Source organism: Molothrus ater, chromosome 4, assembly GCF_012460135.2.
Source record: "Molothrus ater isolate BHLD 08-10-18 breed brown headed cowbird chromosome 4, BPBGC_Mater_1.1, whole genome shotgun sequence".
Classification (NCBI taxonomy): Eukaryota; Metazoa; Chordata; class Aves; order Passeriformes; family Icteridae; genus Molothrus; species Molothrus ater.
This window is the reverse complement of record NC_050481.2, coordinates 19,245,499-19,258,594: the sequence shown is the minus strand read 5'-3', so window position 1 is coordinate 19,258,594 and position 13,096 is coordinate 19,245,499. Positions and strand designations below refer to the sequence as shown.

Below are 13,096 nucleotides of genomic sequence, written 5' to 3'. Positions count from 1 at the left end.
TAACAGTTTTCCTGTGGCTGCCCACACCCGTGGCTCAGGATTGTTAATAAATAGATGAGGGACCAGAGTGAAGAGAGCTGAGATAATGAAAATGAAGGTACAGTAATTACCTGGACTGTGCTGACCAGCAGCTGAGCAGGGATGGAGGACAAGGCTTCCCACCTCAGTGACAGCCAAGTTGATAAATTGCACTTAGTTTCCCAGCTCTCTAGCCTGGCATTACTTGGTCCTCTGACACAATCTGCCTCTGTCCACATACTACTTCCATTTGTTCTTGGTCTGCTCTGAGTTCTCGTGCTCTGGCACACAGGCTGTTAGGAGAGGTTTATAGGAGAGGTGTGTCACAGGCATGTTTTATGAAAAATCCTTTCTTTAGGATTTTTTTCTCTTGAGAAGCTGAGAGGCTTCAAGAACAAAATGTAAACAATAATTATCTGCTGCTGTGGAATGCAACAGGTGGATCTGTGATTGGTCTCATGTGGTTGTTTCTAATTAATGGCCAATCACAGTCCAGCTGTCTGGACTGTCTCGGTCAGTCACCAGCCTTTGTCATGATGCTTTTTCTATTCTTAGCTAGCCTTCTGATGAAAAACTTTCTTCTATTCTTTTAGTATAGTTTTAATATAATATATATCATAAAATAATAAATCAAGCCTTCTGAAACATGGAGTCAACATTCTCGTCTCTTCCTTCATCCTAATACCCCTGTGAACACCACCACAGAGGTGTTTCAGAACAAATTGCCAGCTTTGCTCTCTGCAAGAGAAGCAGCTCATCTGTAAGAAGATGAAAAGATTATTGAGTTGCTGGCTCTGTATCTCATTGACTGCTGCCCTGTTTACACTGGATGTCCTATTCTTTCCTGTCATATGTTCATACCCCATCTGATCCCACACCCTGCCTGAGCTTTCTGAAGAGCAAGAGCAGTAAGAGAGCCCTTTCCAGAAGTGCTTACCTCCTTGTATGAACACTTATGCATCTGCAGTGGTTGCAAGTACTTTTCTTGGGTGGAGTATGTGCAAGTACTTTTCCTGGGTCTGTAATATCCTTTGCTTATTCAGCTTTAAGGTGGTGGTTTTCTGAGGTTTGGTTTTTTCCTTTGCAAATGCTAGCAGCAGCATGTTCTGTACACTTGTTTTGTTTTCTGCCTTTTGTTTAGCAGAAGTCTCTTTCCTTCTTTGTAGATTCAGGACTTGAGTCTAGGAAGGGAAGGAACTCATTTGAATTTTTTTTTTTCTGTAATGTTGCAGAGGTGGATCACTAAAGCCCAAATTGCTGGGCTCATGATTGCACAGCTTTTAGTAGTAGATGATGAGATGTAGAAGAAAGGTGTTCTGTACTTGAATCACTGGCATTAGACACTGGCTGTTGCATAGCCTTCTCTGTGATCTTCATCTGTGTTGGATTGTATTGAAGAGGCAGAAAAAGTAGAGGTTCCTACCTTTGCTCTGTATCTTTTCTGCTTAGTATCTCTATGCTCACATGTAGCAACCAGCAAAATGGCAGAGTATGTTAGAACCTTCTGGCATTTGTTGAATAAGAATGGGAATAAAAAGATTGTATTTTCAAAAATATTGAGCAACTTTTGAATCCTAGTGGCTTTACTGGTATTTCTTATTCTTCAGCACTTTTGAGCATCTTTGATTTCAATGCCCAGCTCTTATCACCCAGAGTAGGCTAGATGACTGTCTTTGTTAGCATATATCAGACTTTATGTGTATGTCTGTCTTCAATCATGTAAGTATCCATAGTTTGTGGTAATTCAAATTGTATCCATTAACAGGATGTCAATAAAAATAAATTGTGGTTGGAAGGCTGCTGTGCATTCACAGCTGTCAGATGACTGGTTGAAGTATCTAGTACTTATCTTCAAGAAGGTCCTATGTGGAAATAAACCATCTTGTCTGGCTTTCATACTGGCTCTAAGGTTGCCGTGTGTTTTCTCACTCTTTCAAGTTTGCCTCTGTGCATGGGGCATTGATGTTCAATGTGAGTCCAGTAATTAAACCCTAAGCCATGAATGATCCTTTTTCACACCCTGCCAGCTTCCACTCCAGCTGACTTAGAAACAAGGACAAAGCTATCCCACAGCCCTGCTCTCTCACAGCTGTGCTCTAGCAAGGTACAGCTTGACCTTAGATCACTTCTAAAATCTGCAGGTTAAGTATGCTGGCAGCTTGAGCAAGGGCAGCTAAAACTGCTCCTAAGAGGAGTAAAAAGCAGTGCAGCCTGATGGGGGGTGCTGGGCATTAGGTGATAAACTCAGAAATTGCTTGGGGGTGCCACATCTCCACTTTTTTTTTTTTTTTTTTTTTTTTTTTTTTTTTTTAATGCCTGGGGCATGATTTACTTGCAGTGTGTAGTGTGAGAAGCTGGAAGGTGAGCTGGAGTGAAAGCTGCCAGGTGAGTGCCAGTCACACTGCCCATGGGGATGTCTGCTTTGGGCTTGGCCAGGTGGTTGAGGCAGCCAGCTCCAGTAAACCTGAAACTCAGTTGAAATCAGATGTGAGATAACTCCTTTGAGCTGTCATTCTAATTAATGCTAATTATTCTCATTAACCAATTTGGCAATCATCCTGAGGGACAGTGATTCAAGGCAAAGTAAATGTTTTTTTACCAGTGCTTTCATCACTGCATGCATTGCTTCAGTCACCTGATAAATGTAAATGTGAACCCTCTGTCCTAAATGCAGAAGAAATAAGGAGAAGAGGTGTGCCCAGCAACAGGCTTAGTGTAAACCTTGAACTCTGACTTGGAAGATGCCAGCCTTTGGTAGGAGTGGGGATGTCACTTTAGCCTGGTGTAAGCCTTGCAGAGTTCCAGGGTGTGGACTGGACCATAAGCGTGGTATGGATATGGCTGTGCCATACTGCAGTGGGCAAAGCTTTGGCTTACAACAGCTTCTGTGTCTCTATTTCTAGCCTGTTTTATTGAACTAGTCTCCAGATTTTGCACTGCTACCTCTTAAATATTGTCTGTCTTGAGGAAGTGGTCCTGGGCTTAGTTTGTTTCCAACAGAGATGGGACTTACCAGGTCAGACACTAAATAAGGATTTGTTTTAAGAGCACTGAGATTTTTAAGAATTTGGAAGCAGAGAATGTAATTATTCTTAAACCTGTGAAAATCATATTTAAATCACAGTATAAAATGTGGCAGACAGTAGGATACCTTAGCCCCCCCTTCTTGGGTCTAGAAGGATAGAAGCACATTGAATTTAAGGATAAAAATACATGTTTTGTGTAAGCCATTGTTAGGAAACAATTCTAATAGAAGTGAGGATGGTTCCTGCAATTGTTAGCATAAGAGATTTTTGCAGCCCTGGGCTCCTTGCAAGGGCAACTTTAAAAAGTTGTTGCCATCAAACACCTGTGGGATAGACTGCAAATAATGAGTTGTTCCTAAAATAAGCCATCATACAGCACAGCTGTTGGTGTTTTTCTTTGCTTTTCTTTTGTAGGAAGATGGAGGTGTTGAGAGAATGACTTGGTGACTGAGTTGGCTGCTTCACCTGGAGGAAACATTTCAGTCTCTTTGTTCAAACACATCTAAGTGCAGGATGGAGAAGACTTGAAAGCCTCTCTTTGTCCCAAAGAACTTTGGCTAAATAGTGAATTTCAGGACCCAAAGTTAGTGATGCAAGGTTTGGGACTTGAGTGGGTATCAGTGCCAGAACTGCCTTTTGCTCAAGCCAAGAGCCAGAGCAGTCAGTTTCTCTCTGCTTTACCTGATCAGCTCTGCCATAGTGGCAGTCGCTGTCATCTGGGAGAATACTCAGATGCGTCTTTCAACACCTTCTGTCAGCTCTGGATGGAGACCAAAAAAACCTGCAGTGGTTTATGGTTGTAATATTTTACCACCACTTTCCCGTCTGGCATTGACCTTCATTAGAGTCAGGTGACTGGAAGCCATCACCCCCCTACAGTGCTTTGTACTCTGTTAGGATATTTCTGGATATAAAGAACAGTGGTCTCACTGGTTATCTGCAGTACATGACAAGTGTTGGTTCCCCCACATCCCACATGCAGTTCTTCATCAGCTATAAAAATAATGAATGAGGTGCTGGTGTGTTCCAGTTCCATTAGGGTCAGGGTTCAACCCAATAAAGCATATAGCCTCAAGTAAAGAAAAAGAAGAGGCTGAGGCTGAGATGCAGCTTTTCATGTAATAGTCTCAGTAAAGTCACATCATAAGCTTGAGTGACTTAGGTGAGCAGCTTAGAGTCCTTAGCTGGACACAGAGGTTTGAGTCATTGCCCTCAGAAGAGCATTTACCAGCATTGTAAAAACACCGCAGAATTGCTCAGATTTTATCCCTGAACACCGAAGGCCTCCAACTCGCAGCCATTTGGTTTCCTGCAGAGCCTCAATACATCAGACAAAAAGTGGCCCAGCACATGGCACTTCCTCTCGTGGGTTTCTTGAGAAGGTGTTTAGCAGGAGGCAGTTTGCTAAGGAGATTATTTTGTTCTTTTTGCTGCTCTTACTGTCAATGACAGCCAGCAGCAGAGCAAAGTGACAATGTGAAAAAAAACAGGAAGCAACTGCTGAGGTGGCAGCAGGAAGAAGGCAAGATATTTTTAACTGTTGGGTTTTTTTACAAAAAAAAAAAAACAAAACATGGTGATAGCTGTTTCAGCTGCCAGCCTCTCTATTCACATGAGCTGTGTTTTGTGATAGCCAAGAGGTAAGAGCAGACATGGTGAGATCATCATCATGCCTTTCTTAGGTTAATCACACAGTAGAGCACATTTCTGTTACAGTAATGACTGGGTAGGCACTGCATCCTTCTTCTCTAATTACATGCCTTTTGCAGTAGTTCTTTTCCGTTAGGATAACGCCTGTAAATGACAATGGAGACGTCCCTTGCCAGGTGCCTGTTATGCAAAAGATCTATTCCCCTCTCTAATACTGAGCCCAGCATCTTCATTAAAATAATGTGATCTATGAGGAGAACCTAATTTTTTTCATACTGTGCATGAGAGTTAAACATTATAATTTTTGGGTTTTACCTTATGCAGAAGACATTGATCCTGCTGTCAGCTCTTCCAAGGCAGAATTTCTTTACTTGCAAAGTTGGTTTTAAAATAAGTGCTGCTACAATACATTTCTCTGGGCTCTGATAATATAGTTATTCAGAAGCAAATCAGACCTGATTATCTAGGGTGGTAACTGCTCCTGTGGATGCTTCAGCCACAAGATGAATGTTTGTATGCAGTGCACTGGAGGGAATGCTCTTAAGGAAGTCATAATGAAATTCAGGAAACTTCCTTTTGAGGGCCTGAAAGCATGTTAGAAGTACATAACAGCCTTTGTCCCTAGAAGCCACCCTTTCCAAGACACACCTACTCAGCAGTGGTTATGTTTTCCTGACCACAGAAATGTGATTTTTGTGTTAGTCTAGCTTCCAGTGGATCGATGTCCATGTAAACCACATCGTCCTTGTTGTTGCAAGTTGTCTGGGCACCAAAGAAGAATTGCAAGAATTGCATGGGCAACAAGCCAGCATTATGCTTTCATCCCTAAAGATGATCACTCTGCTTTTTGAAGTCATGTTGGCATTGCTGGGTAGGAAAAATGTATTTGTTGTTGGTCACTGCTAAATTGCTCTCACAAAAAGCTCACGAAGGGCTTTTGGGTGTCAGCTGTTAACATTCAAATGCAGTCAGCTGCATAATATGCATTAATGAGGGGTTAGATTTCACCATGCTTTTATCAGAAAGATAGGATAGGTAAGGAGCGAAATTCCCATTGGTGGTTAGAAATTCTATTGCTTTTGACACCAAATACCAAAGTGGTGTTTGAGAGGTCCATCTGACCCTCCTGTTCACATTCCTCAAAAACCACACCTTGTTTTCATGCAGTAGTAAGCTGAAGGAAAACAAGCAGTGGCAGTGAGCTATGTGGAGTGGAGTCACCTGCCTGATATGGACAGCAGGTTGCTGGTTTCCTCCCATGTGCATGTGTCAGGAGTGTGCATGCAGACTTCCTCCCGAAACATGGCTTACCCTTCAAGTCAGGCTGCATTTCCTTAAAAATTACTTCCAGGGTCAGCCACTGGAGTAAGAAAAAACTGCTGATAAATCATGAGGCTAAAGGTAATAACATGCAATTAAACAAAAAGGGTATATCCTTGTGGGTTTTACCCAGGGTGGCCCAGAATACGAGGAATATAGCTGTAGCTTATGCAACTGTTGCAGCTGGCTGCCAGTTGGTGTAGTTGTTGTTTGATTTAGCTGTTTTCATAAAGCCATTTATCCTTCCCTTTCACCTTGGAGGAAAAAGACTGATGGGCTCTTTGCGCTGCTCTGCAGCAAGCCCAGTGTTCAGCAGGGGCTTTTGCGTGCTTGCCTGACTGAAGAAAGCCTTTTTATTGTGTGCTGCAGCCCTGGGAGGGGGTGTGCAGGGAGAAACCCTGTCCTTGCAGCCCCTGCTGCTGCCCAAGGGAGCATGCTTGGGAGGGTGAGCTGAGTGGGAAGCAGAGGGCAGGATAATACGGGAGAAGAGTGTGGAGGGGATGGACGTTCAGGCTCCCATCCAGCCCTCCTGTGGTTCCTTCCCATGCCACCTTCCTCTGATGATGTGTGAGGCTCTAGTTACATGAGGATCTGAGCTTCTCCTGGAAAAAGCTTTTAATCTGTGTGATAGGAGTGAACTTTGAAGGCTCAAAACTTCGATGGCAGCAGATGATAACACAATTCTTAATTTAAACTAGGATTTTCAATCTTTTTGCCAAATGTTGTCTTCTAGCAATCTTCTCGATACTGTGTTTTCTATCACTTCTAAATACTGGTTTTTCTTGCTTTAAAGTGTTGGAGTGCAAGGCAAACCCATTTCCCTTCTGGAAATGTGGAAGAATTTTGCTAAACCACGTTGCACCTGCAAATCCATAACCACTTGATTCTTACTCCCACACAAACAAGATGCTCTCACAGCACACCCACAGCACATAGCAGCCTATTGCCTGTGGCCATGGCCAGAGGACAATGACATTTTCAGCAGGGGCAGCCCAGCTTTTGGGGCTGAGTTGCACTGTAGCACTGCTAACAGTGCAGGGGCTCCTGCCAGGGCCCCTTCAGCAGGTGCCAGAGCTGGATGTGGGGGTTGCTGCTTGTCTCCTGGCCAGGGCAAGATGGGTGCTGCCCACAGGGAACAGATGGGACACAGGCTGGAACATCCTGTCTCGGAGCAGAGCTGTATTTCCTTTTAGATGGACATCTTTATAATTGTAGGGTAACTGCCAGCAGGATGGTAGAGCTGAATCATGGTTGATCACCACACAGTTTTTATTCTCTGTGCCTGCCTATTAAAAGCTGATTGCAGATATCCTCACACATCTGTCCCTGAGTGACTGCTGAGGTACCCATGTGTCCCTGGACTGTTTTGGAAATGCTGGGGCAAGGTCCTGCTCAGGGCTGTTGGCAGGATGTACTTAAGGTTTGCCAGAAGCTGAGAGAAATGAAGGAAGGTGCAAAGCAAGTTTGCTTTGCTTTGTATTAGTTCCAGAGGCCATTGTACCATTTGTAGGACTGGCTTTACACATTTTCTTATCTGTAGGTTGTGGGCAGCAGGTTTAAGCTGAGCTTTGTCCCTCCAAAGTGGAGTTCCCATGCTCTGCACTCTGCAGAGTTAACCTCTATACCTGGCAGAGAGATGCTAAGATGGGAGGAGTCAACAACCAGAAAAATGCAATTCTTCAGTGTGTACAAATATGATACTAGATAAATCTTCTGTAGGTGTCAGGCTGATTGGCAGCCATCTCTTTTTGGCTGAAAATGGTAGTGCATCTTGCCCTTGATTTTCACATGATTTTCCTCAGTTTACTACCATTACAAAGCAAGGACAAGCACTGAGCCTCTGTTTTTGTGTTTGGACTTACTTCCCATTTTTGTCTCTGCTGTTTCCATTTTTCATTGTGTCATGACACCTCCTGATAGACATTGCTGGTTGTGTGCCATCATCCAGGAGGAAGAGCTCTGAGGTCTGTAGAGGAGTCCTGGCTGGATCTGGTTTCTCCTCAGGGCTATCCATGTGGCTCAGTTGGTAGTTCCAGCTGATTTGCTGTTGTGGTGTGCATACCCAATTTGTGTGGGGGTTCCAGTCGCTGGTTTTTCTGGGTCTGGATTGAAGGCACTTGAGACAGTAATTCGTGTTTGGACTCAAGTGTTTATTATTTCTTATCAGTAAAACAGTCTCACTACTGTGAGTTGGGCAGCTTTTCATTAGAAGGCACAAAATGGCCAACAATCTCTTGTTACGAGGTCTTTTAAAACTAAACTATCCAATTAAGAACTGACACCTGGATTATTTTCCCTTTTAACCCAATAACTGATCCCACAGAGCCCACAATGGGGACTTTTCTGCCCAATTGCAAAACGCCACTCAAACCCAAGAAGAAGAAGGAAGAGGTGTGAAGAAGAAACCCAGGATGACACTCTGTGCCCTCCATCTTGCTTCCATCCACAACATACTAAAAATCCCAAAACCTCAATTTCTCACCAAAGTGATACACTTACACTACTCTCTATAATCTATTTCACACTTTTGTGGATTCTAGTCTATCTTGAAGTCTAGGAAACTTTCTCCATGGATGAGGGTCCAAGTCAGTGCTCCCGTGGGGGTCAGGGCACCCCAGGGCAGACACAGAAATATTCCCGGTGCTCTGGGTTTCCACGACTTTGCTTAAGGTCTGCACAGAGGGTGCTGCAGCCCTGCGTGCTGACTTGTTGCTTCTGCTGTCCTGCTCTCTGCCTGTCTCTGGCACAGGTTCCTGCTTTGTCTGCAGGTCTGACCTGCAATAACATCTGCATTCCTGAGGTGTAGAAGGGAAACTGGGACTTGGAGCACCCTCTGTTTGAAATGCCAGCCCCGTCTCTGGTGGGAATCGCAGGTGTGCAAGGTGTCTGTGAGCATCCCCCATCACCTCTTCCCTCCCTGTCATCACAGTGAGTTGTGTGAGTTTGTCTCCTGTCAGCATCCCAAAATGCACAGAAAGATGGAAGCTCCTGCACCTTGTATCTTACCTCTTCAGGCAACCTCTTAGGTATTTTAATGAATGTGTCCTTGTTTTGTGCTGTCTTTCATTTGTAGTGCCAGTCTTTTTGATCCCACAGATAATTAGGAGAAAATGGCCCATAAAGCAAATTTTTCACAAAACCCAGGATAACAAACACCCTTTGACATTGAAAAGAGGGTAAAAAAACCCACTGGCTGCAGAATTAGAAGGATGTTTGTGTATTTAAAATTTAAAGAAATGTGTTTTATTTTCTTTATATTTAGTGGTCTGATATGAGTTCAAGTGAGCCATTGTCTTCTTCAGATCAGAAAATGAGAACAGAGAGTGAATTCCCACTTCAGCAGATGTTTATCTCTGTTCTTAACCGATGTGGCTATATAATGATTTTTTTGTGATGATCTGAGAGATCTTGTAAGATTAGAGCTATTAAGAGCAAGTGTTCAGCTCTTCCATTTGCAGAGACAAAGTTGAAGAGAGGGCTAAAAGAGTACAGCACTCAAGGAATGGAAAAGTGATGAGAATCCAGAATTGGGAATGAGGTGCTTGATTCATTTGGGAGCTGCTTTTTAGTTGTTTTTGTGGTTGAGGGTAGATGGAGATGCTGGAAGTCTTATTTGTGCTTTTGCAGATTTTCAGATTTCTTCCAGAGGGAATGAAAGGCAGAATCTTATGTAGGAATTTCCTGAAATTTTATTGGTTTGTGTTATGAAACATGCAGACTTTCTGTTTTTATTGAGCTTCTTTCTCATAAGAAGCAAGAGTAAAAAAAAAAAAAAATCTACTGTTTTTTTCAGTATTGTGGTGCTTTTCTTGCTGCCTTTCATAACCAAAATACCATTTATTTAGCCTGTGTGTTATTTTGTTTTACCTATCACTCCATATTATGAACCATTATACTGTTAACACTTGCAGTGTTGTTCTATTGGGGGTTGGTTATTACTGAAATAGATAAGAGTTTGTTTACATTGCCAGCATCGAGTTGCCTGGAAACTTCTTGGGATTTGAGGGGTTTTGGACTTTTTAACAGCACATGAAAAAGACCTACTCAGTTATAAGAGTCTGTGAAGGTCTCCTGGCCACACAGGGACCCTCCCAGACCATTTAAGCCAAACATAGACTGTGCCAAAGTTAGAAACCTCTTGTTTCTAAAGGTCCAGAACAATTCTTTGTTGAGATGAGAATGACACAGTCAGCCAGGCTAATTTGATCTGCAAGAATAAGGATGAGAGCTCTGTTGGTGTAGCAAATCTGTTCTTATTACTAAAAATTGATTTTGACCTTTGTAGAGATACTAATTTCACCTCATGTTAAAAGAAAATTTTGGATGATTGTTCCACGTCTGGCATACAAGACTTGCAAAATTCATCAGCAATCTTGATTTGTTTTGACATGTTTTTTGGCCTTCTACTGAGTCTTGTATTTCTGTTTTTCCTAAGTATTTGCTTGCAGGCAATGTTGTTTGTTTGTTTGAATCCTCAATGTCTTGGCAGTTGAGTAGCGTTGCCCACATTGTCCTTCATTCCTATATAACAGGACTCAAATAATAAAAGTGAGACAATAATCATAAATGAGATTCCAATAATACAAATGCCTTTCCAATTCTGTAATCTGTAGGGCTTCCTTGCTCCTCTCTTTCATGAGACTTTGCTTTTTCTTTATTTTTATTAATTCTTAAGTTAAAATATTTTCTTAAGTTACCATGCTAATTTAGGCTACTTTAGTGCCTTTGGCTCCTGTCATTAGGATGGTTTAGTGACAGTCTAGAAAATAATTCCCATGACTTTGACAAAAAAGTCTTTATAGAAACCTTATGCTCATAAACTAACTCATATGCAGAGTCATTCCGGGCAGAAGAATGATCCACCCTCCAACCCATATGCAAGGGTCAGGCAAAATGTCTGTACTATGCTCAATTGTCCCACATCAGAGAATAGGTCCAGGTGGGTTTTCTGGGGGGAATTTCTTCTGTTGATGTTGTATATCAAGGACTGGTAGCAAAATCTCTTTTAATTACCATATGAGGCAGACATTCAACTCTGTGTTTCAGGTGATTCTAGGAAAGAGCCACTAAACAGATATGGAGAATTCATGCAGAATTCAAACCAGAACTAATTAATTTCATTGAAAAATTAGGAATCACTCTCCTGTTGAGTGGGTATGAGTTAAAAGATAATGCTTCTGTATGCAGATTGCCTTGCCCAGGTTTTGTATAGTGAAGAACCAAACAGATTTTCTCTGAAGTCTTTATTTATTCTGACTGTGTTTGCTGAGTAGTACATCTCATCCTAAAAAGGGGGATTGATTTTGTTCCATTATTTGCTTAATTTTTCTTAAATAAACTCTCGATCTAAACCATAAGGGAAAAAGATATCTGACCTGCCCAGTTGTATGAACTGGTTTGGTTTGCAGAGATATTTGGAAAAGGAAAGAAGAGAGTAACAGAATTTAGTCTGGTGGATACCCAAAGCCATCTGTTCCTCTCCTCGCAGCCCTTAGATGTTTATAGCACAACAGGGTGAACATGGAAAGTCTGTCCTTCCTTCAGGACTATATTGGCTGTCCTTAAAGTGAGAACAAAATGAAGGCAAGACATGTGGGCAGCCACAACCTTCCATAGGTTTGCAGCCTGGTTTACATACTCAGTACTTCCCAAAAAGCTTGGCCATCCTTAGTCCTCCTGGAAAGCCATGGTGGGGTGATGCTAGGCTGCTGTCACAGACTGCAGCTAAGGAATTTGGGATCCTTTAGGATTACAGTTTCTCAGGGCTGGCTTAACCCAGGAGCTGGTATCTCTGTGGTTGGACAGAGCCCAAAGAGGCAGTATAAAAGTAATAAATTTTTAATACCTGGAAGACAGAAAGCTTAATGAATAAGTAATAAGTTGCAGCACTTTCTTTTTCTTAGAAAAAATAAACTGGCTGTGTTTTAATTTTCCTTCACTGAGCATTTTTCTCCTGTTGCTCTTTTAAAGTATCCTTAGGTGCTGAAATTTGGGATTGATTTTACAGAAACTAAGGAAGTCATACCACTGCCATCCAGGCTGAGAAAAGGAGAGTAGAGATTTTTCTGGAGAGAAATTTTGTTGATTTTGCTGGTGGGTAGGTAGGGTCTGGAACAGCTGAGTGACAGCTCCACTGCTTCCAGCATCATCTCCCTAGCAATGTAGCAAGGGAGATCCTGCTGTGTGCCTGCAGAGACAGGGGCACACAAACAGGTACAGCAATGTTCTTGTCATCAGGTTAACAAAACTTGAGTGTCTCCCAGGTCTCATACCTGTTTTGCTGGCAGCATAAGCCAGTGAAACTTTTTAAACATGCTCAGATAGCCTGAAGCTTAAAAGAAGAGTGGGGTGGGATTTTATCCCTGGCCACCACCACTCTGCTGGTATGGATCCCATCCATGATCTCTAGCAGTGTCCAGGCTAAGCTCTTTGGAAAGCCAGCAAACACATTTGGAGATCACCTCCAGTTTGAAGGGATGATTTCTCTGCAGTCCTGGCATGATTCCAGCCTGGATTACTCTGTTCTACCTGCTTAAAATCCCTCCCCCACATTTCCCTGGGTATGGCATGAACCCCTTCTGTTCTGCAGTGCTGCAATGTTCCCCTTTCAATTTCATACCACTTACCTGTAAGTTGATTTCTAGGTCATCTGTGCCCCCATTTGTTAATCAAGCTGGCTTCCTTGTAATGATTTCAAAGGATCTCAGTGTGACAGCAGTGAGTATGTGCACAGCCCTGGTGTGCAGTGTCACCAGGATACTTCTGAAAAATCCCTTCGCCAGGATTTCTTCTCCTGGGAAGCTGGGAAGCTTCAGCTTCCCCCTGTTTTGCTGCTTTGGAATGTGATTTGGAGAATTGTTTACCCAGCATGTGAATTGTCTTTAATTAATGACCAGTCCCAGTCCAGCTGTGCCAGGACTCTGGTCAGTCACGGGTTTTTATTATTCACTCCTTTCTAGCCTTCTGATGTATCCCTTCTCTTTCTTCAGTATAGTTTTAGTATATCATTTCTTTTAAAATAATACAATATCATAAAATAATAAATCAGCCTTCTGAGAACATGGAGTCAAATTCTCATCTCT

The 13,096-nt window shown here is 42.5% G+C and overlaps 1 protein-coding gene across 2 annotated transcripts in view; it reads left to right on the top strand.

Moving 5' to 3' along the window:
* GPRIN3 (GPRIN family member 3) overlaps positions 1-13,096 on the top strand; it is a 33,983-nt gene that overhangs the window by 11,763 nt on the left and 9,124 nt on the right. The window lies entirely within an intron of this gene.